This window comes from Vombatus ursinus, unplaced genomic scaffold (assembly GCF_900497805.2).
Source record: "Vombatus ursinus unplaced genomic scaffold, bare-nosed wombat genome assembly UNPS02010284.1, whole genome shotgun sequence".
Lineage (NCBI taxonomy): Eukaryota > Metazoa > Chordata > Mammalia > Diprotodontia > Vombatidae > Vombatus > Vombatus ursinus.
Window position 1 is genome coordinate 3,610,355 of NW_020950062.1, and position 21,758 is coordinate 3,632,112.

Sequence of the window (21,758 nt, forward strand, 5' to 3'; positions counted from 1 at the left end):
TATATTGATAATTTCCCAAGGATATTTGGAGAGAATGTCTTATACTTGAAAAATTACTGTCCCTGTTTCCTTATGGACCAAGAGATATTCATAAAGAACTAGACAGTCCAGTTATGCATTAAGCAATAGGCCTTTATTGTGACTGTGTTTAGCTCACACAAGGGAAGGTCTAAAACCTACAATGAAACCCAAGGAATAGAGGGCAATGAGGGATGAAGGATTTTGGTCAAAAGATACCACAGGATCATCAGTCACCAGAAGGGCCAGTCTTCAGACAGCCCTTTGGAAAGGTCTTGGAGTTGACACACTCAGCTTCACCTCTTCCTAGATAATTTGTGGGCTGTCTGTATTACATCACTTCCACAACAGAACAGAGCAGCTCCTCTCTTTGTAACAGGCCTGGCTTTTAACAGACAGGAGTAAACAGTGGCCAGTCAGAGTTTCTCTACCTTTCCCCCATCTCCTACTTTGTCTCAGGTGTCATAATAGAGTGAACTAACCAGGGGTCAATAAGTCTCTAAGTCTCCTTCTCTGACTTCTTGAGCAAAGGACCCTTTCTAATATGTCAACATAAATTTTTGAAGGGGGTTGGTTTCAGCAGTGTGGCTTACAAAATACTCACAAAAGGGTGCAGAGGTCTAGGAAGTGGGTAGGAAAAAAAAAAGAAGTATACAGGGAATGAGGCCTCCTTATCTTGCCACGTTTCATTTCCAGAGAATTTGAGGGCTATCTCATTAATACCATACTTTGTTTTTAAAGAAATTGTTAATTTAGATTAAAAATGCCTGACAGTTGTTTTGAAATCTGTTATTTTACATGAAAGGTAGGTGTGCACCCCCCACCTACCCAATTCAGTTATTAGAACCTATATGCAGTTCCCATTCTGAAAGAGAATTACAAATTTCCTGTTGATTGTTCCTGGATTCTCAAAGCACAGCACTTAAGCAGGAGGTATAAATACAGTGCTCATTATTTTCATTGGGGCTTTCTGTGACATTAGGAGGTTTGCAAAGTGCTTTTAAAGACAGAGCCATTATTCAGCCCAAGAGCCGAGCCTTGCTTATCATTAGTGCAGGCTGCTTTCCAAGCTGCCAATTGGTCAGGGTATCACAAAGAAGGGAATTTCATCACTACATCAGGGCCTGGAGAGACAGCAACATTCCTTTCATTTGTGAGAGACCCTCAGAAAACCATCCTCAGTCAAATATAGTTATATGGGAACTGAAGAAGGTGAAAGAACATTGAGGGAGAAAAGAGGAGACTCTGGCAATGTTGGGGGTTGGGTTAAGGGATGATGAGGGGGGGCAATTTCCTGAAAATAGAACACGGTGTGTCTGTGGGCGCCTGAGGAAGGTCACCATTGTACTCATTGTTTCTGTCTCGCTAACATTGTTTTCAACTATTTCTCGGAGGAGCCAACCTTATTGAAAGCAGTCCGCCCCAACACCTGGGCTATGAATGCTGCTTTGTACATTTGTTCATGCGGCTCCTTTAGAGGGAGGAGGGAATATTAAATCACCTTTTCAACATTCTAAACAGGATACTACCACCCCCAAAGAGAGAAACCCGAAAAGGATATTAAACACATCATAAAAAGCTCTAGAAAGAGGATTTCGAGGTCTTTATTGGATGCTCACTAGCTGTATGACCGTGGGCAAATCACTTGACCTCTCTTGGCCTCAGTTTCTTCATCTCTAAAATGAGGATAATAATAGCAACTACCTCACAGGATTGTCATCAGGTTCAAATGAGATAACACTACGTAAAGTGCTTTGCAAACCTACTATATACCAACAGCCAGCAAGGTTTCCCTTGCTGCATTTCTAACATGTGAGCTGACAAAAATAAAGACCTTGTGATGTTACCCTAATTTCTCTAGAATTTTTTTTACCTAAACTGGGTTTGTATTCTTGCACATTCACTGAATAACAAATGTTTCATGCCATTTAGAATGGCCTTTTTTATGCAATGAGGAAAGAATATTGAGTTTTGGTTTGTTTGTTTGTTTGTTATTCAATAAAAATTACCCTTGTAGAATCAAACTATTTGGAAAGCAAACATCAATAGCCACTTCATCTGGGAGAAATGCAAAGATTATAGTAATCTAGCACCAAAAAAACATCCAGAGCCCAGTGTGTTGCAAGGCTTTTTTGTTTGGTTCAGTTGTTTTTCAGTCCTGTCCAACTCTGTGACCCCATTTGGGGTTTTCTTAGCAAAGATCCTGGAGTAATTTGCCATTTCCTTCTCCAGCTCATTTTACAGGTGAGGAAACTGAGTCAAACAGGTTTAAATGACTTGCCCAATGTCACATAGCTCCTAAGTGACTGAGGCCAGATTTGAACTAAGGAAGATGAGTCTTCATGACTCCAAGCCCAGCATTCTATTCACTTCGCCACCTAACTGAACCATAAATCTAAATATAAAGGTTTTTTTTCTTTTTTTCTATAATGCTTGGAGTTGTAGTGCAGAAAAAGAGCCTGGAAGAAATTAAACTCAAATGAGTTTAAAAAATATGAAGACAAAGAAAACTATCTGGGTTTTATTTCATAATTAGATTCTCCCAGAGAATAAGTCCCAATATCTCCTTGTCAACTGGACATTTGAAGAATCTACATTAGCTCTTTCCCCAGGTCCATTAGTCCCCAGGTGCCGTTTTGGATTGTAGTCATCCTTCATTTAATGGCACCTGAAGCCCATAAAGAACTAATATCCTCTGGAAAATCATCTGACTTAGAATCAACAAGTAGTTTCTACCCTAAAGGATTCTGATTTGTGTAGAGGGACCCTCCAGCTGATATTCTAAAAAAAAATTTGACATAAGATGTTCAGAAAATTGTTTCCATGCAAAAGACTGATTTTAGCCATTAACAGAACCATCCCAGGTTATTTATGAGTTCCATTTCCTTGGAATGGGCATGTAATTTCATGGGCATTGGAAACTCTTACCCCCTGTGTAGAAACTCAGACCACTATATAGATCAACTTCTCCATTATAATTTATTCTTAAGCAAGTTGCCTGGAGTGCTGAGGCATTAACTAACCTACCCCTAGTCACACACTCATTATGTGTTAGAGTACACAGACCAGGTAGGACTTAAACCCAGTTCTTCCTGGTTCCAAGGTAAATCCAATAACCACTACATTCTTATCCATCTCATAAGGGTTCACACTGCACCAAGGTTAAATCTGATTAAATTAAACAATAATTTCTTCTCTGTAATATCTCCCACCCCCTTCTCCTCTTCTCTACTACCGCTCTGGTTTGAATCTTCATCACCTTTCACCTGGATCATTTTAATAGCCTCCTATAATTTTTCTCTGCCCTGTCTGCCTCCTCTAGACAATCTATCCTTGAGACCACCATGTAAATAATCTTCTTCATGCTCTGCTTAAGTCATATCACTTCTCTACTCAAATACCTTCAGACTAAAAGGTCCTCACTGCCAACTGAAAGAGTATATGCCTTGTGCTGGCATTCAAAGGCTTCCACGTTCTTATTCTGACCTACTGTCTGTCCTTCCTCACGCTATTTTTCTTAGCATATATTCTCCATGCTCTAGCAAAACTAGACTATTCATGAAGAAATGTGCCACCTTCCTCCATCCCTTGGTTTAATGGGAGGTGTTCTAGAGGGTAGAGCAATGGACCTGAAATAAGAAAGACCTCAACTCCAATCTTGTCTCAGATACTAATAACTGTGTGACCCTGGGCAAGTCACTTAACCTCTACTCATTTTCCTCAACTATTAAATGAGGTGGTTAGACTCACCTTTCAGCTCTAAATCTATAGTCCTGTGAATGTGTGTATTCTTTTCTCCTAGCTTCTCAAAGGTTCCTTAACAGACTTTTTACATCTTTTTGTTGTCTATGACTCCAGGTGCTATGGCGCTGTTGGGGTCTAAGTGACCATTAATCTACAAATTCGCAATTTTTAGAGATCAGAGAGACCATTTTAGCTGATTTAGAGGCATAAAGCAAAAAAGGAAATAGTGATGCAGTTAAAACTCCATCAGAATACAGAGTGATAAATAATTGATGTGAGCATAAGTGTACAAGGAGGGAATTTTATCTCTAAATGGCTTGGCCATTAAGTAGCTGGAGGCACAGTGGATAGATGACTGAACCTCGAGTCAGGAAGTCCTGAGTTCAACCCTGGCTTCAGTCACTTACTAGCCATAATCTTGGACAAGTCAATTAACTTCTGTCCAACTCAGCTTTCTCACTGTAAAATGGGATGATAATAGCACCTATCTCCCAGAGTTGTTATAAAGATCAAATGAAATAATAATTGTAAGATGGTTAGCACATACTAAGTGCTATATATATGTTAGGTATTAGTATGATGATGATTATTAAAGTGCTTAGCACCAGTGTCTGGCACATAGTAGGTGCTTAAGAAGTATTCATTACCTTCCCATTGTTAGGGAAGCTATGTGGCAAAAGGGATAGAACACTGGGCTTGGAATCAAGAAGACTCATCTTTATGAGTTCATATCTGTCCTTAGACACTTACTAGCTGTGTGACCCTGGGCAAGTCACTTAACCCTGTTTGCCTCACTTTCCTCATCTGTAAAACGTGCTAGAGAAAGAAAGGGCAAACCACTCCAGTAATTTTGCCAAGAAAACCTCAAATGGGGTCATGAAAAGTCAGACATGACTGTAACAACGGAACAACAAAAACCTTCCCATTAGCTCACAATGGAGCCCTTGGTGAAATAAAGAACAAAGATGCCATTGTCTACAGCCTGAACTTCTGATTTAACTTTTAACTCTTCTGATCCAATCTTCAGTCAACAAGCATTCATTTAGTGCCTACTATGTGTTGGGCACCATACTAAGTGCTGGGGATACAAGAAATGGCAAAAAAAAAAAAAAAGCAGTTTCTGCCATGGAAGAATATACATTCTAATAACATATAAATATCTAAGTTTGTAGAAGATAGTACAAAGCATATGAAGGTCAGCTAAAAGGGTATTGCTGTAGCTGGAGTAAATCAGTCTATATTCACTCAGGACTTTTTGTTCAGTGCTTTTCATACCAAGGTGTCTTGCACCCATTAGATGGGCCATCGCAGGGACCTAGAGTAGGCCCTAACCCACTGTCTATTTGATTATGCTGCTGTCCTCATTGCCTAGAATATAACTCAGGTTCATCTCGATGACGCAACGAGGCATTTGTCTGAATAGGATTAGTGGCCATAGATGCATGTCTATATTAAACCTGCTAAATAATAGATCACAACATCAAAGCAAGCAGCAGCAGAAAGAATCTTGGCTGACTCTAGGGCTGGCCCTTGGCAAAATTGTGAGGTAAGAGAGGTTTATCTTTGGCATACTTCCCTCCTCCCCTCCCTCCTTAGCCCCCTTCCTTTTCAGACACTTACCAGAGCTCCCATGCTGATGTCTGGTTGCCCAGGGCTCTGTACACTGGACAGGTCTGACATGACAGGCACTGCCTCATACAACAAAATGAGCAATCTTTCATTGATGGAAGACCAAGCTTCCATTCTTTCAGGGCCCTGAACCCATCTATTTTGTCATAAAGAAAAGGGCCTCCAGAGAAAAATTCAAGACTTAGATGGTAAAACTTGACAGGTTGGAGTGTTACTCCCTCCAAAGGTACTGTTTGGGGGCTGCTCTGACTGAATTTCTAAAACTGGAATGTTCAGATCCTGTGTCAATCTCATTGGCAAAAATATTTGTGGGCAGGAGAAACATCTCCTACCCATCTCCCTCTAATCATATCACATAGGCAATTGCCCTCTCAGAGGCTATTTAGATAGACCTGGTCTAGATCAGCAGTCAGTAATATCTGTCCGTGGTCAAATTCAGCCAGGCCCAGTTTTTGTAGAGACATTGAATTAAAAATTTCACATGATACAAAGGCCATTATTGGCTTGCTGGTCAACCCCTGCCCTGTATAACTGCCATCTGCAGCACCTTGGAAAGGTCCATCTATGTGTGCTCGTGGTGGTGGTAGTGATGGTGAGGGTGGTGGTTGTTGTTCTTTTGATGTTGCTTTTGACTTGACCTGTGATTTGATCAGCATAGGGAGCTGCTGGTGAGGGAATGCTTCTACCAAATTCAAATCAATACCTGATCCACAAGGAAGCCTTTCCAAGTCCTCCCAGTTGCTTGTGCCTTTCCCTCTCAGATTACCTCCTCTCTATATCTTGAATATACACAGGTACTTCAAATTGTCATTTCCTTACAGACAGAGACTCCTTTTGCCTTTCTTTGCATTCCCATCACTTAGTGCAGTACACACAGAAAATGCTTCATAAATGCTTGTTGACTGACTATAACTAATAATCTGAGAGGGATGCCAGCACTTTCTTTTGTGGTTCGTAGATTTAGAGAGTTATCTGGGACAAAGAGAAATTAAATAACTTGTTCAGGGTCATAAAAACAGCATTTGTCAATATATGAACCCAGGTCTTTCTGACTTTGAGGCTTGCTTGCCGAATATAGCATCCACCACACTGCCTCTCCTCTCTTTAAGTGAAGATAAACCTAAAAGAGTACAAATTCTCAGAAACTATGCAGTGGATAGAGCACTGGATAGGCATGTGGATAGGCATGGGGTCAGGAAGACCTGAGTTCAAACCTAGCCTCAGACACTTACTAGCTGTGTGACCTTGGGCAAGTCACTTAACCCTGTCTGCTTCAGTTTCCTCACCTGTAAAATGAGCCGGAGAAAGGAATGGCAAACCACTCCACTGTCTTTGCCAAGAAAACCTCAAATGGGGTCATGAAGAGCCAGACACAACTGAAAACAACTGAACAACAAGAAGTACAATGTTAGTTCCTTGAATGTAGGAGCTATTTTCTTCCTGCATCTCTTTGTATCTCCAGAGCTTAGCACAATATCTGACACACAACTACTTAATAAAATGCTTGTCGATTGACTGGGCTTCAGTCTTGTGCATGATTATAAATGTCTATCATTGAAGCTGTAGGAAACGATATGAACAAAAGTTTGATAAGGTCTGGCTCTGAGTACTTGTTGGGCAGGTCATTAATTTACTTTGCTTTGTCATATTAGAATCCGTTGAAAGTGATGGAGATGGCTGGGAACAAGGAGTTATTGGGAAGCATGGATGGAACCATGCCCATTTTCAGGTCAAATATAACAAAGTCAGGAGACCAGAATTTGATACTCATTTTTGTGATTTCTAGCTATATGACCCTAGGAAAGTCATTTAAATACTTGGACACTCAGTTTCCTTATCTGAAAAACAAAGGTATTATATTAGGTGCCTTTCCATTTTTAAATTCTCTGACTTCCTGTGATAGCTGTGGGCAAAAATAATAGCTAGCAATTATAGAGGCATTAAGGTTTGCAAAGTGTTTTGGGTACCTATCTCATTTTATCCTAACAACAGCTTTAGAAGGCAGGTGCTATTACTGTTCCCATATTACAGGTGAGGAAGTTGAAGGTCACACAGCTAGCTTGGTGCCTAAGGCCATATTTGAACTCAGACCTCTTTGATTCTACATCTAATGCTCTATCCACTGCACCAGACTGTTGTTGTTGTTTGTCCTTCATTTTCAAAGAGGACCAATGACATCAGGAGGGTGATGTCTTGACTTGCATTTAAGTGAGGCAGGGCTGTGCAAGTCATCAGCCTCACTCTCTCCTCCAAGCTCTTCTGAGTCTAGTGGCAAGACATAGGTCAGGACAACTGGAGATGATTCTAGATGCAGTGGGAGAGTCTTTTTAAGCTAGGATCTTTCCCAGGACCCAGTGTGTCTGAGGCAATACCTATTCAGTAGTAAAAGGCTAGCGTCCTAAAAGAGTTAGAAATCTAGGTTTGGTTCCTAGTTCTACCACTTATTAGCTATCTGGTCCTGGGCAAATCACTCAACCTCTTGGATCACAAAATTTCTTCATCAATAAAGCAGAAATAATTACTCTTACCCTATCAATGGCACAAGGTGATTGTGAAGGTCAAAAATGAGATAATGTATATGAAAGCACTGTGCAAACGATTCAGTATTATATAAATGTAAGACATTATTATTATATTTCCACGTATATCTTTTTTAGATCCCTCCTCTGGAGAATGTTCTCCCACCCCCCGCCAGTACTAACATCCCTACCGCATGCCTCCACTTCCTGCCATCTTTATAACACTTCTCTCCTCCTCCTTTCTACTCCAATCAGCCTGTTCATTTCCAAAGGCCAGTCCTTTCCACAAAGGTCAGGACTATTCTGAGTCTATAAACCATTGTTCTGTGGCAGATCTCTGGGGAGGAGGTTTCTGAAAAGCTAAGTAACTTCAGATCAGGGTATTGAATTTAAACTGCCATAGTTGTCTTCTTACGTTTGCCAGCTGCCCAAATGGTCCCATTTCCTTTGTGACACGTTTTATCTGACATAATTTGAGAGTGACTTTTATCAGAAAAAGTATCATTTTTCCCCTAATACTTTAGTCTAATTATAAGTATGATTTTATTCACTCCAGGTATTGAAAAGTCTTCAAAAGATATGTCTCCAATTTTATAATTCCACTCAATGGGGAAATAAGACTCAATATGCTGCAATTTGCTTTTATGAATCAATTTTTTGAGCCATATCCCTTCTGTAAAGTGACATTTACCTGAATAGTATTTGTTTCTCATGTGCAGTCTTTGATGTTATTTGAGTTTCTTTACAAAGATCTATAAATCTATGACAATAATGGCCAAAGCCAGAGGTTACATGTGCAAGTGAGCTTCATTTTGGCTTGGGCTCAAGTCCTAATTCTGACAGATACTGGTTATGTGTGACCCCAGTCGAGTCATTCAACGCCTTAGTGCTTTAAGCAACTCTCTAAGATTCTAATTTACCGAGGGGGTTCCAGCCTGCATTGGTGAAGTTTCCTACACCACAGGGCCAGTCTTCATCCCTAGTATCAGGCACTGTGTTAGAGATGAAGAACCAGAGACCAAAAATGTAGACAATCATATCCAGGCCCCTCATTGAGAAATTGACAAATAAGAAACCATAATAATACAATAAATTTAGGGAAGGGACAGTATAGCATGTTTACAAAGAAGTAAAAATAAGGTAATTTAAGAAAGAGGAAAAGGTTTTTAAGGTGACAAGATCAGAAAAAGTTTCATATAGGTGGTACCTGGGCTGAGCTTTGAAAGTGTTAAGATTCTAAGAGCTGAGAAGGGAATTCATTCTAGTCATGCAAGAATCAATGAAGTATACTTTGCAGCAAGGCCAACCTTTGGGGAAAAATAAGTAAAATTCATCTTCGGTAGTTTCTCAGCTCTGCTTTCAGACCTACCATCACCATCATCAAATTATGCTCTCTGTTACCCCATTTCTGCAGAGCTATCAATCAACTGATCACTAATAAAGTATGTGGTGAGAAGGACTGAAGGTATGACCCCGGCTTTATAAGATACCCTTCCTATTTGCAGAGAGTTTGCAGAGGGAAGGGAACAAGCATTTATTAAATTCCTACAGGAGGCCATCTCCAATCATCCTGATGTGTGATTGCCACTCAGATGGCCCCGGAGGAGAGAGTGAGGCTGGTGACTTTGCACAGTTCTCCCTCACTTAAATCCAATTCACTCTCATGTTGTGGCATGACCTCCATGATGTCATGGTCCTCTTCGAGAATGAAGGACAAACAGCAACAACAAATTCTTACTATGGGCTCTAGATATTCCTACTGATACTTGTTCAAATCAAAAGCACAGTTCCGGACTGGGAATCAGGAAGACCTAGGTTCACATCCTGCCTTAGACACTTACTAGCTGTTTGACTCCGGGAATGGGGCTTCATTTCTCTGCACCTCGGCCAACTCTCTAAGATTATATAAAGTTAAAGCCAGTTGTGATCTGTTCTGCTGGTGGTAGTTCCCATCCATTCTTAAGAAACCAAAGGTCTTTGACTTATTAACATATTTGTTCAAGGCTCTTTTGGACAGTTGTCTATCTGCCATTGTAACAAGGAGAACTAGTAGAAGAGGGGTATGAATGGGACATCGTAAATAGGTGTGCTCCTGTCTTCAGAGGGCAGCTGGATACAGCTAGATGGTAATAGAGACTATCTAATCCAATCCCTTCATTTTACATATGAGGAAATTGAGATTTAAAGAGCTTAAATGACCTCCCCAGGGTCACCCAGCTAGTCAGTGTTACATGCCAAATTGACTTCTTGCTCTTCCATATTCCAAGTCCAGCATGGTATCCACTATGCAATATTTCCTCCCAGACCAGCTTGCATGTAGTGATGAACAAAAGGAGTGGGTAGTGAGACTATAGGAAGACCAAATGGACTGGTAGAAGTGATTAGCTGCACACTAGGTATAAAGGCTCCTGAGTTTTTCTTCTGTATTTTCACTCTTTCTGGAAAGTCCATTGACTGCCCTATGGCTCCACTCAACATCCCTGAGACTTCCAAGGCCAAAACACCCTTTGCCATCACTCACCTTACATGTGTCTCCTTATTAGAATATAAACTATTTAAGGGAAGGGACTTTCTCTTTTCTACTTTTATTCTCATCATTTAGCACAATGCCTAGCATATAGTAAGTATTTAATAAACGCTTTTTTTTAATTTATTCATTCATTGTAGTGAGTATGGTATGTTCATAAGCTTCTATGGTGGTTCAGGGTCACATTTTACATAGCCAAGACAAAGCATACACCCAGTAAGTCAGTCAACAAGCATTTATTAAGTACTGACTTTGTGCCAGGTACTGTGTACCCAGTGAATGACAATGATTTTTTCCAGATCTAGCCTAGAGAAACCTCTCTAATTTTTCCCAGCTAATCTCACTCCTGTTCTCATACCAAAAGAGGGGAGGCTAGAGATGAGCTGACACCATTGTTATCTCCGCCATTTTCCCTTGGTCAATGTACAGAATTTTTCTGATTGTAATAGGAAAAGTGTTTAATGCTAAACTTTTGCCATTTAACTAATGCCTGGGAACTTCTGATTATCTCCAACAAAGGAGAGCTGCTAACCTGAAATATTCAATAAATGTGTGTTGAATTTGAATTTGCTGAAAAGAGGTAGTATGACATAATGGGTAGAGAGCTGATCTTGGAGCTGGAAAGTCTTGGATTCGAGACCTGACTCTGACATATACTGGCTGTGTGACCTGGGCAAGTCACTTAACACCTCTCTGCTCTGGGCAACCCTCTCAGATGACCTTCATCTGAGGAGGATGGACTTGTCGCACCAGAGAGTCCTCTTGCACTGGTGAAGTCACAGGTCCAGTCCTAGTCCCTAAAGAAAGGCATCACCGAGGTCCCAGGTCCCTGAATCAGAAGCAGCAAAAAGCAAGAATGGGCAAAGGGACAGTAAGAACAAGATTGGCCTAGAGCTGCAGCTGGAGCCTTGAAAGAGTTGAGGAGAAGGGGGATCATAGACTTTTTTTATCTGGAAGAGATCTTAGAGATCATATGCTCCAACCTCCCCATTGGACAGAGGGGGATCCTGAAATCTAAGGAAGTGAAGTGACTTGCCTAAAGTAACACAGCTGGAGAGAGCATAGAACAATCCGTGATGTACATCAGATTATACAGCAGATATTTGAAACCATGAATCTTGACTAATTCATAGGATTTCTTATATCCCCATTTTGATAGGTGACTTAAAGGCTGAAAAAAATTTAAGATCTAAACAAAATAATTCCTAGCAGTAGAATTTTAATCATTGTCACCGGAGTTACAGGACATATTTTTGAGCGTGACGCCTGAATCCATGGCACTCCTCAAACCCCATGATGTCTGTGGCAAACCATTGTTTCTACTCTACGGCCAACACTGACTGTGATCCACCATTGAATTTATTATGGTGATTCTCTTGAGAATGGTGAAAAAAGATACCTTTTGGAAATCAAATGGTAAGGCAATATAGAGACATATCTATATATTTTCTCAGTTGCTCATCTGTAAAATGAGGATTGCAATGACAATGATGGTGATGATTACTAATGGTTATATAGTTCTTTAAGATGCACTTTGCCTACATCAGAGCTTTACAACAACCCCATGAGGCAAGTACCTCAGATTGTTAGCTTAATTTTACAGATGAAGAAACTGAGGCTGAAAAAGATTGGCTTACTTACCTAGGGTCACACAGCTAGCAAATATCATTCCTCTCAATCTCACAGGGTTGTTTTGTAGTTCAAATGAGATAACGTGCATAGAATTATGGGAAAACTTGTTAAAATTATAAAGAGTTATACAAATGTAAGGCAGTATCATTCTTTCTATTACGTCTATACATACGGAAATTTTCTTATTTTCTTTTACCCCTGAAAGATAATTTTTTCCTGTTCTTGCTCATATGATTTCCCCTTATTTACGATTACTGTTTTTTTTAATTACTGGATTTTCTTTCATGTCTTCAAAGGTATAAAATAATTTCTCACCCCCTCTGCGTGCCACTTAGCCGGAGGTAAGAATGTTAAAGCATGTGGGGGTGCCAATTAGAGCCCATTACAACAGGCCTGCCCTGTTGTGACACTGAAACACTTGATAGAGCTTGTTCTTCTTCTTGCAGATGGTTTGGTTTTCCTTTTCTTTTTTCTTCAGTGCATTCATCTGGCTTGGGAGACTTATTTGTTTCTGAGTCTGGGTAAAGTGACTGATGCTGAGCAGCAGTGTCTGAGTCAACCAAGCCCTAGAATGGGCTCAAGCACTGCTTTTCCCCGGAGGCATGTTCTGTTTACCTTCAGATAGCCTTTCTCTTTTCTATGCATGCAGACAGATGATGCTGTCCCCAATGACGGCAATACCATACAATATAGCCTTTATTATTGCAGAGACCAACATGGAAGGAAACCTGGCCTGCAGGTTCAGTAAAATTGGTAATATGAAAGATATTTTCTTTTTCTATTCATCCCTCTTTCAGTATCCTTTCCTCTCTTTTTTGAGTCGTTCTTCTCATTTCCAGATACTGAGTCTTCGTAATGTCATCCTGCTACCCAGTAGACTCACTCTTCTACTCTCTTTACATCTCTCCACCTCTCCACCCCACCCAGCCTGCCTTCCTTGGTAGTGCTAAAAATATGCTGAGTAGCATACCTACAAAAAGAATTATGGTTTTCCTTGTCGGACTCAACACAGATGGGCATAAAGAAGACATAGAGTAGACAAGAAAACTCAATATTAACCAATAATTGAACTTTCATTCATGCTATTCCCTTCTCACCTCCCATAATATTTAAGTCCTCCTTTGATTCTTCACTGGGGTGTGAAGATGACCCTAGGTTCCCAAAGGCTATGCCAGGAGAGCCCAAGCACTGCCAGGTCCTACCAAGCTGGAAAGGTTTTAAGTCGGAAACCAGCTACAAATTGTGCCTGTTGGGGGAATAATTATGAAGAAGCTCCTCAGCCCTCCAAAATTGTCAAATAATGTTTTCTTACAATTGTTATGAGTTGTTTGTTCTCGGGCTTTTTGTTGTTGTTGTTTTTTGAGGTGGGAATTGGTGGTGGGAAGAGTTAACTCTGGTCATTCATAAAAATGCCTAATGGAGAAAGAGTTGTGGAGTTGTGATCTGTGTCTATCTGTGGAGAACTTCATACATTGATAAAAACATAAACCTTTGGAAGAATTGAAAAAAATATCCCTTACACAAACGTACAAACACGTGTGAGAATGCACATGAATACACATGCATGCACACACATATGCATACACATACATACAAATATATCTCTGTAATGTCCCATTCCCTCTCCTCCTCCAATCTATAACCATCACCTCGAGTTCCAACTCTAAATATCTATTCTCTGCTAAGCTCTAACCAAGTTCCATCCCACTCTGATCTCTCTTGAATTTTTCAACACTTAATTGTTTAATTGTTAACGTATTTATTTGCATTTGTTAGTGTTTCTATATCACTGTTTTTCTCATTGTGTTCTGATGGAATAAGATGCTAGAATCCCACCTCAGATACTTCCTAGCTGTATGACATTAGGCAAGTCATTTAACTTGAGACCCAATTTCCTCATCTGTAAAATAGGAAAAACAGCAAGACCTACCTCAGAGGGTTGTTGTGAGAGTCAGATGAGATAATGTATAAAAAAGCACTTTGCAAACCTTAAAGTGTTACATAAACATGATTCTTCATCATCATTAATATATTTGTCTCATCAAACACTAGTCCCTTAAGTCCCAGGGTATATAGAGTTGGAAGGGTCCTGAGAGAGTACTTAATCCAGGGCCTTCATTTTATAAATAAAGAAACTGAAGCACAGTGGGACTATGCATTTCCTTCTTCTGCATCATCAAAGTACCTAGTACAATGGAATCTACGATATATGCTTCTAGGATTAATTAACAATTTGAATAATATAATCAAAGACATAAGTTATCTCAGAGAAGGACAGTACTTGAGAAGTTATTATGACCATACTCTTCCTTATGTCTGAATCTTCTCTATCAGATCTCTAACAAGTAATCTCTAAACCTCCCCAGGACTGGAGAATTTCATGAGACAGCCCTTTTTGTTTTGAACTGCATTGATTATTGGAAAATATGTCCTTATATTGAAATAAAATCTTCCTTCCTATAACTTCCACCCACTGACCCTATTTGTCCCAACTGTAGTAATATAGAACAAATCTATTCCTTCTTCCATGCAACAATCCTTCAATATTTGATGACAGAGTAGATCTCAGGACTAGTATCAGGATAGGCATTAGGCATTTGATCATTGCTCTGTTAAATAACGTCTTTTTTAATCATTATTTGGGAGAGGGGAGTTGGAATCAGCAATGTCCCATTGGACCTAGAAACATGAGACTTGCTTATACTGTGTTTTTTTTAGAGTGCCTTATTACTGCCAGGCATTATTCAGGTTAAGTCAAGATTTTCCAGAGCCACTCAAAACTAAACGAGCTCTCTTAATGTCTTCCTCTCTCTTTCACAGGTTCTCCCTGGTGTGAACCAAAAGCCTGAGAGCAAAAATAAAACAGTCTTGGGGGAATGAAGTGACTTATGCCCAGGCACTCATCCACACAAATTCTTCGCTTTGTAGGTTTATTTATATTGGATTTCATAAACAGAGGATTCTGGGATCACAACAACTTAAGGGCAAAATATCCATACTCTTCTCCATTGGGGCTGTTTTGGATAATGTTATTTTGGGTTTTTTCCTTCTTTTAAAATAAAACTTTTAGCATTTTTCCAAAATAAAATGGCATTGCTATAACTTTACAGTGATATCTTCCCCCAATAGAACTTTCCATCATAATAAAAGTATAGTTAGCACAACAAACCAACATTTTTGCTAATTAGATGATAATTATTATCATGTGTATAATATTTTAAGGTTTACAAAGTACTTTACATATATTATCTTGTTCTTACAATAACCCTGCTACTATTATTCCCACTTTTCAGACAAGAAACAGAAATTGGAGAGGTTAAGTGACTTGCCCAGGGACATACAGCTATTATATTTGCCTGTGGCAGGACTTAAATTCAAATCTTCCTTTCTCTAAATCCAGGACTTTAGCAACTGGACCACCTACCCAACTCATGACAACATATGCCACATTCCACACCTACAGTGTAACACCTCTTTGTTGAAAAATGGAAGATATGTTTCATTCTGGGTCCTTTTTTTTTCCTCTTACCTAATTTTACCAATCTTTATATGTTTTTGTTTCTTAATCATAGTGAGTTTGGAAAAGAGAAGAATGTTATCATCTACTAAATACTTCATGAAGCTAGTACGAAAGTAACTTGTGCAGTGTTAAACCACCCAACTCCATTAGACTGTGAGATCCTTGAGAAAAGAGCTTGTCTTTTGCCTTTCGTTGTATCCCCAGTGCCTGACACATAGTAGGTACTTAAGAAATGCAGTGTTGACTAACTGACCAACACAAAAATGAACTCCCACTATTGATAATCATTAGGTCCCCAAAGGGAAATGACTCCTGAGAGGGAGTTGTTGCAAACTGTGATAGAGTTGCCTTATGGGAGAACGACAGAGAGAGGAAGTGTGTGAACACTTCCTTTTGACCACATCCAACTATGACCGTGGTCTCCCACTGCATCCTGTGCCGTCGCCAGTCATCTTGACCTATGTCTTGCCACGGGACTCTGATAACTCTAGAGGAGAGAGTGAAGCTGATGACTTTGCACAGCTCTGCCTCACTTAAATCCAATTCACTTGCAAGTCAAGACATCACCCCCATGATGTCATTGGTCCTTTTTGAGAATGAAGGGGGAACAACAATAACAATAACAAGCTGGGGTTGTGGTAGCAGAGTGAAGAAGGTCTCAGTGGACTAAAAGTTCAATATGAGTCAACAGGATAATAGAGCTTGGAAAAGAGAAGACTCAGAGATGGGGATGTGATAGATATTTTAACCAGTCTGTGAAAGACTATCCATCCACCCAGCAAATTGGCAAAAAAATTGCAAAGGACAAGTAATGGTTAGAGCAGCAATGGAAGATCAGGCATATTAGTACACTGTTGGTGGAACTGTCAATTGGTCCAACCATCATGGAAAGCAATGTGGCATTGTGTTGGGAAAATGACAAAAATGTGCATGCCCTTTGAACCCAGAGGTCTAACTGCTTGGGCATGTACCTCAAGGAGGTCAAAGATAGAAGGAAAGGTCACAAATATGCCAGGGTGTGATTTGAATGTAATCTTCTTTTGAAGAAGGATATATTTAGAAATGAAGGTGATGTAAAAACAAAAGACATTAGGGAAAAAAAATTTTAAGAGAAAGACTCTTCGATGGGAGAGGCAATTGGACCTCTGTTTGGAAGAAGAATATAAGTTCTTTAAACACAGGGACTGTCCCACTTTTGTGTTTGTAACCCCCGTAACTGCAGTGCCTGATACATGGAACCCATTTAAGGCAGGCTTGTTGATTTGTTCCATCATGTGGTACTAAGAGCAAAGAGTGAAAGTTGCAGGGAATCAGTTTTGGCTTGTTATAATAAAAAAAAGTCTCCTTCCTTGCAATTTTGTTGTTATTAAGTCATTTCGCTCTTTGTGGTTCCATGTGAGGTTTTCTTGGCAGAGATGCTGGAATGTTTTGCCATTTCCTTCTCCATCTCAGTTTACAGTTAAGGAAACTGAGGTAAACAGGGTTAAGTGAATTGCCCAGGGTCACACAGCTGGTAAGCATCTGAAGCCAGATTTGAACTTAAGTCTTCATGATTCTAAGCCCAGTGCTCTATCCGCTGTTCTACCTAACTGCCCACTAGAACCATCTAAAAGTTGAATTGGCTGTTTTGGAAGATAGTGGCTTCCCCCATCCCTCAAATTAGAGATCTTTGAACAAAGACTAGATAAGTCCTTGTCAAATATTCAGAGTTGGGGGTGGGAGGTGGGGGAGATCTTTGTTTAAATGTGATTTGTACGAGCTGGATTCTGAGGTTTCTTCTTAACCATGGAATTTTGCTATTGCAAGATTCAGAGACTTTTAAATGATTGTTCATCTGGTGCTTGGCATTCCAGCCATACTAGACTATTTGCTCTTCCTTACACGTGATGCTCCATCTTCCACTTCTATGTCTTTGCACTCACTGTCCCCCATACCTAAGGTATGGGGGACATACCTCCTCCTACCTTCTGCCTGTTAGAATCCCTGACTTCCCTCCAGACTCATCTCAAATGATACTTTCTGTCGAGGACCTTCTATGCTTTCCCCAACTGTACTGCCTGTAGCAGTTCTTCAAGATTACCTTCTATCTACTCTAGAAGTATCTTGTATGTGCCTGGTTTTGGCTATGATTTTTTCCCCCATTAGAATGTGAGCTCCTTGAGGACAGGGATTGTTTTTTTTTTTCTTTTTCATGGCATCCTTAGTTCTTAGCATAATACCTGGCACATAGGAAACACTTATTAACTGCTTATTGATTGCTCATATAAGTCTTGAGTTCCTTCTTTATTTGTTTGTTCATGTAGAATGAAGGTTCTTAATAATTTTTTGTGTCCTGGCCTCAATTGGCAGCCTAATGAAACCTATGGAGCCCTTCTCAGAATATTTTAAATGCATGAAATAAAATACATAGAATTACAAAGGAGAGCAGTTATATTGAAATATTTTTTTAAATTTTCCTTTAAAGTTCAGAGACCCCAGGTTAAAAATCTCTGATGTAGACAGTCACTCCAAGAAGAAGAAGAAGAAGAAAAAACTCATCTGGCATTTAAAATAGAATAGAAAAATAAAACTTTAAATAGAATGAGACTATTCCAACCATCATCCTTGAAGTTTACCCGAAGCAGAGAGTTGCTATAACTACAACAGCAGCTTGAAACCTTTAGCAATGAAAGAATTTGGGGCCTTACTTATAAATGGACTTTTGTTCATCAAAACCTAACTTCGCTCTAAGCAGATTCCATTGTACAAAAAATAAAAAATGCTTTCTTCCAAAAACAGAAATCCTCAACAACCCCAGACAAACATTTCTTTTCTGTTGCTTAACTTTCAAAAAAAAAAAGGCTTTAAAGTCCTTTTTCACTTGCTTTTGGCCTTCAGAGGAAAAAAAAAATGGAACTCCCTTGCTCTGATTGCAATCTAAAGTTGCTTTTTCTCTGGGGCACTGATGGTTAGTGACACATCCAACAACAGCCAAGATTTTTTTGTAACCTTTCAGAAAGCCTGTGGGAGAGGGTTTCAAATACACCAATGTTACAGCTGCCAAGGACTGTTTCTTCAGATGAGAGGTTGTTTCACTTGGGGGCCTCCTTTTTAAGGTGATTTTAAAGCCTTTCACTCTAAGGACCATAGGGTTCACTCTTGAATTTCAATCAATGAAAAAAATAGTCAATTTTTTTTCAAAGTTAATTTCTGTCTATGCCCTGGTCCCCTACTTTCCATAGTTTGTTTTTTTTTTTTAAGTTGCCTTTTGGGGCAGGGACAATGGTACTGTAGTAGGCCTGACTCTGAACATCCAGCTTTCAGGTTGTACAATAATAGAATCTGTAATCCCCTGGTTAACCTTTCAATTTGAAAAAACAAAATGGGAAGTTCAGACCCATGCAAAGGGGTCAGCCTCATCTAACTTGCTTCCTATCATCTCTGAGCTACCCTTCTACCAAGCTATAGCAATCAATCAATCAATGTGTAACTGCTCATTGGAGACCTACTATGTGTAACTGATTATTCCTGAAGAAGCAAAATAGAAAGTGGACTAGAACGGACTAGAATTTAGGAAAACAGAATTGGAGGCACAGGTTTGCAAGTAACTAGCTGCATGACCTTGGGCAAGTCAGGCATTTATTGATTGATCATTTATTAGGCTCTTATCCTCTATGGCCAGGGTGGGGAACCTGTGACCTCAAGGCCACATGTGGCCCCTAGGTCCTCAAGCGCTTCACAGAACAAATCCCCTTGATGAAAGGATTTGTTCTGTAAAATTTGGACTCAGTCAAGTCCTTGAGCTACACCCGAGGACCTAGAAGACCACACGTGGCCTCGAGGCCTCAGTTTCTACACCCCTGCTCTATGGCCTTTAGTTTTTTTTCCTTTGTAAAATGAAAGAATTAGACTATATAATCTCTCTACTTCTTCACTGTCTATGAAGGACAAAATAAGGCACCTACTCTCATAGACATTACAAATTAATTGTATAGCATAAGGCACAATCAATATAACATTTATCATTCAACAATTATTTATTAGGCACTTACTATAAGCCCCTTTAAGTAAGTTTCTCCCAGAGACTCCATTTTGGGGGAAGGGCCCAGGCCGGCTATCCTTTATTCCTCTGCTAACTCTGCTCCTAACTCTCACGACCATCCTCTCTTTCTTCCCCAGCCCCCTGCTTTTCAATTCCCTTTTATGTGTTATCTTCCCCCATTTGAATGTAAGCTACTTGAAGGCAGGGACAGTCTTTCTTTTAGCTTGTCTTTTTTATTTTTTTTATTTTTTTTATTTTTAGGCGATTGCAGTTAAGTGACTTGCCCAGGGTCACACAGCTACTAAGTGTCAAGTGTTTGATCTGAGGCTGGATTTGAACTCAGGTCCTCCTGACTTCAGCGCCAGTTTTCTATCCACTGCACCATCTAGCTGCCCCTAGCTTGTATTTTTAAGTCTAGTGCTTAGCACAATGGCCGGCACACAGAGAGCCCTTGGTAAATGCTTTTGCCTGATAATACACTTTGCTAGGTAGTTGTGAGATAGGAATATATAAAGTTAAAAATGAAAGTTCCTACCCTCATTGAGCTTACGGGAATGGGGAGGAAGAGAGAGATAAAAGTTTACACACATATCAAGTAAATAAACATAAGAAAAGAAGAAAAAATTACCACCTAGGAGACTCAGCAAAGGCCTCAGGTGGCAGAACATCCAAGTACCTAGGTACCTGAGTTGTGCTTTGAAGGAAGAGAGGGAATTGAAGACAAAGGAAAGGAAGGAGAGAAGTCCTGGAGATGGTTTGTTTTCTGAGCAGGTCAATTTGACTGAAATGGAAGTGCATAAAAAGAAGTAAAATAAATTAAAACTAGAAAGGTAGATGGAAGCTGGATTGAGGAGGCCTTTGAGCACTAGGCTGAGAATTTTATGATTTGTCCTAGAGGCAATTGGGAGCCATTGGAGAGTTTGTAGTATGGGTGTAACATGGTAAGATCTATGTTATAACAAAACCAGATTGGCAGCTGTTTGGAGGACAGAATGGAAACCAACACACAGATCTTTCTTTTCTTCCAACCTCTTCTCAAGGTAAAGCTAGAGGGAAGCACCTACATCTGTTTGAAGGGAGCACTTACATCTATGTGACTACAGATTCACTGGAATAAAAAAATCAAGAACTGAAGGATTAAAAACCTGAGGTTGGGGAGATTAGTCATTTTTGTTGCTGTTCGTTTCAGTCATGTCCAACTCTCCATGACCTCATTTGGGCTTTTATCGGTAGCGCTATGGAATGGTTTGCCATTTCCTTTTCTGGCTCATTTTACAGATGAGGACACTGAGTTAAGCAACTTGCCCAGGGTCACCCAGAGTAAGTGTCTGAGGCCTGATTTGAACTCAGGAAGATGAGTCTTCCTGACTCCAGGCCGGCACTCTATCCACTGTGCCACCTAGCTGACCTTAAAGTACCTAATAAAAAGAATTGGTTGGACCAGAGTCTAGATCTCTGGGCTTCAAGTCTAGCCCTCTTTCTACTCTACCACACCACTTCTTCCCTCTTCCCTCACTTACCCTGCCCCTCAAGCCTTTCCAGATTTGTCACAGTTGGCTCCTGCCACTCCAGTGCCTACAGTAATGCCCTAGTATAACTTGGTGCAATGTCATAGCGGGAAGTTCTGGGCCAAATCAAACATCTTGCAAGGGAGCCCTTACCTTTCATTAATTACAAAAGACATATGCAGTTCCCCTGAGATATGGAGGTTTTTATACATTACTTTGATACTTTGAAAGATCAGTAATTTCACCAGTCAGCAGGTACACCATCACCCAAGACAGATCAAATCCCCTCTACTCCTTTTCATTTTGGGGGATTGTCTCTCTCCCACAAATCTTCCAAAGAGAATTGACCCAGGTCCTGGAAATTTTCCTCTCTTTTAGTATTTCCTGAACCGCAATCGACCTCTTAGGTTGCCCATCTGAGAGAGGAAAAAGGGGAAGCAGCTAGCTCCTTAAACTAATTCTTACTCACTCCAAACTACCTTTTGTACTCTAGGCAGGTCAAATCCCTCAGCAAAGAAATATCTCCAATATAGCCACATTTAAATCTGCATATCAATGGGATGTGTGGATGTGTTTGGGGTGTTTTGAAGACTTGTGATTGTTATTTTTTTATTGTTATCATGGTTTTTTTTTTATGAGA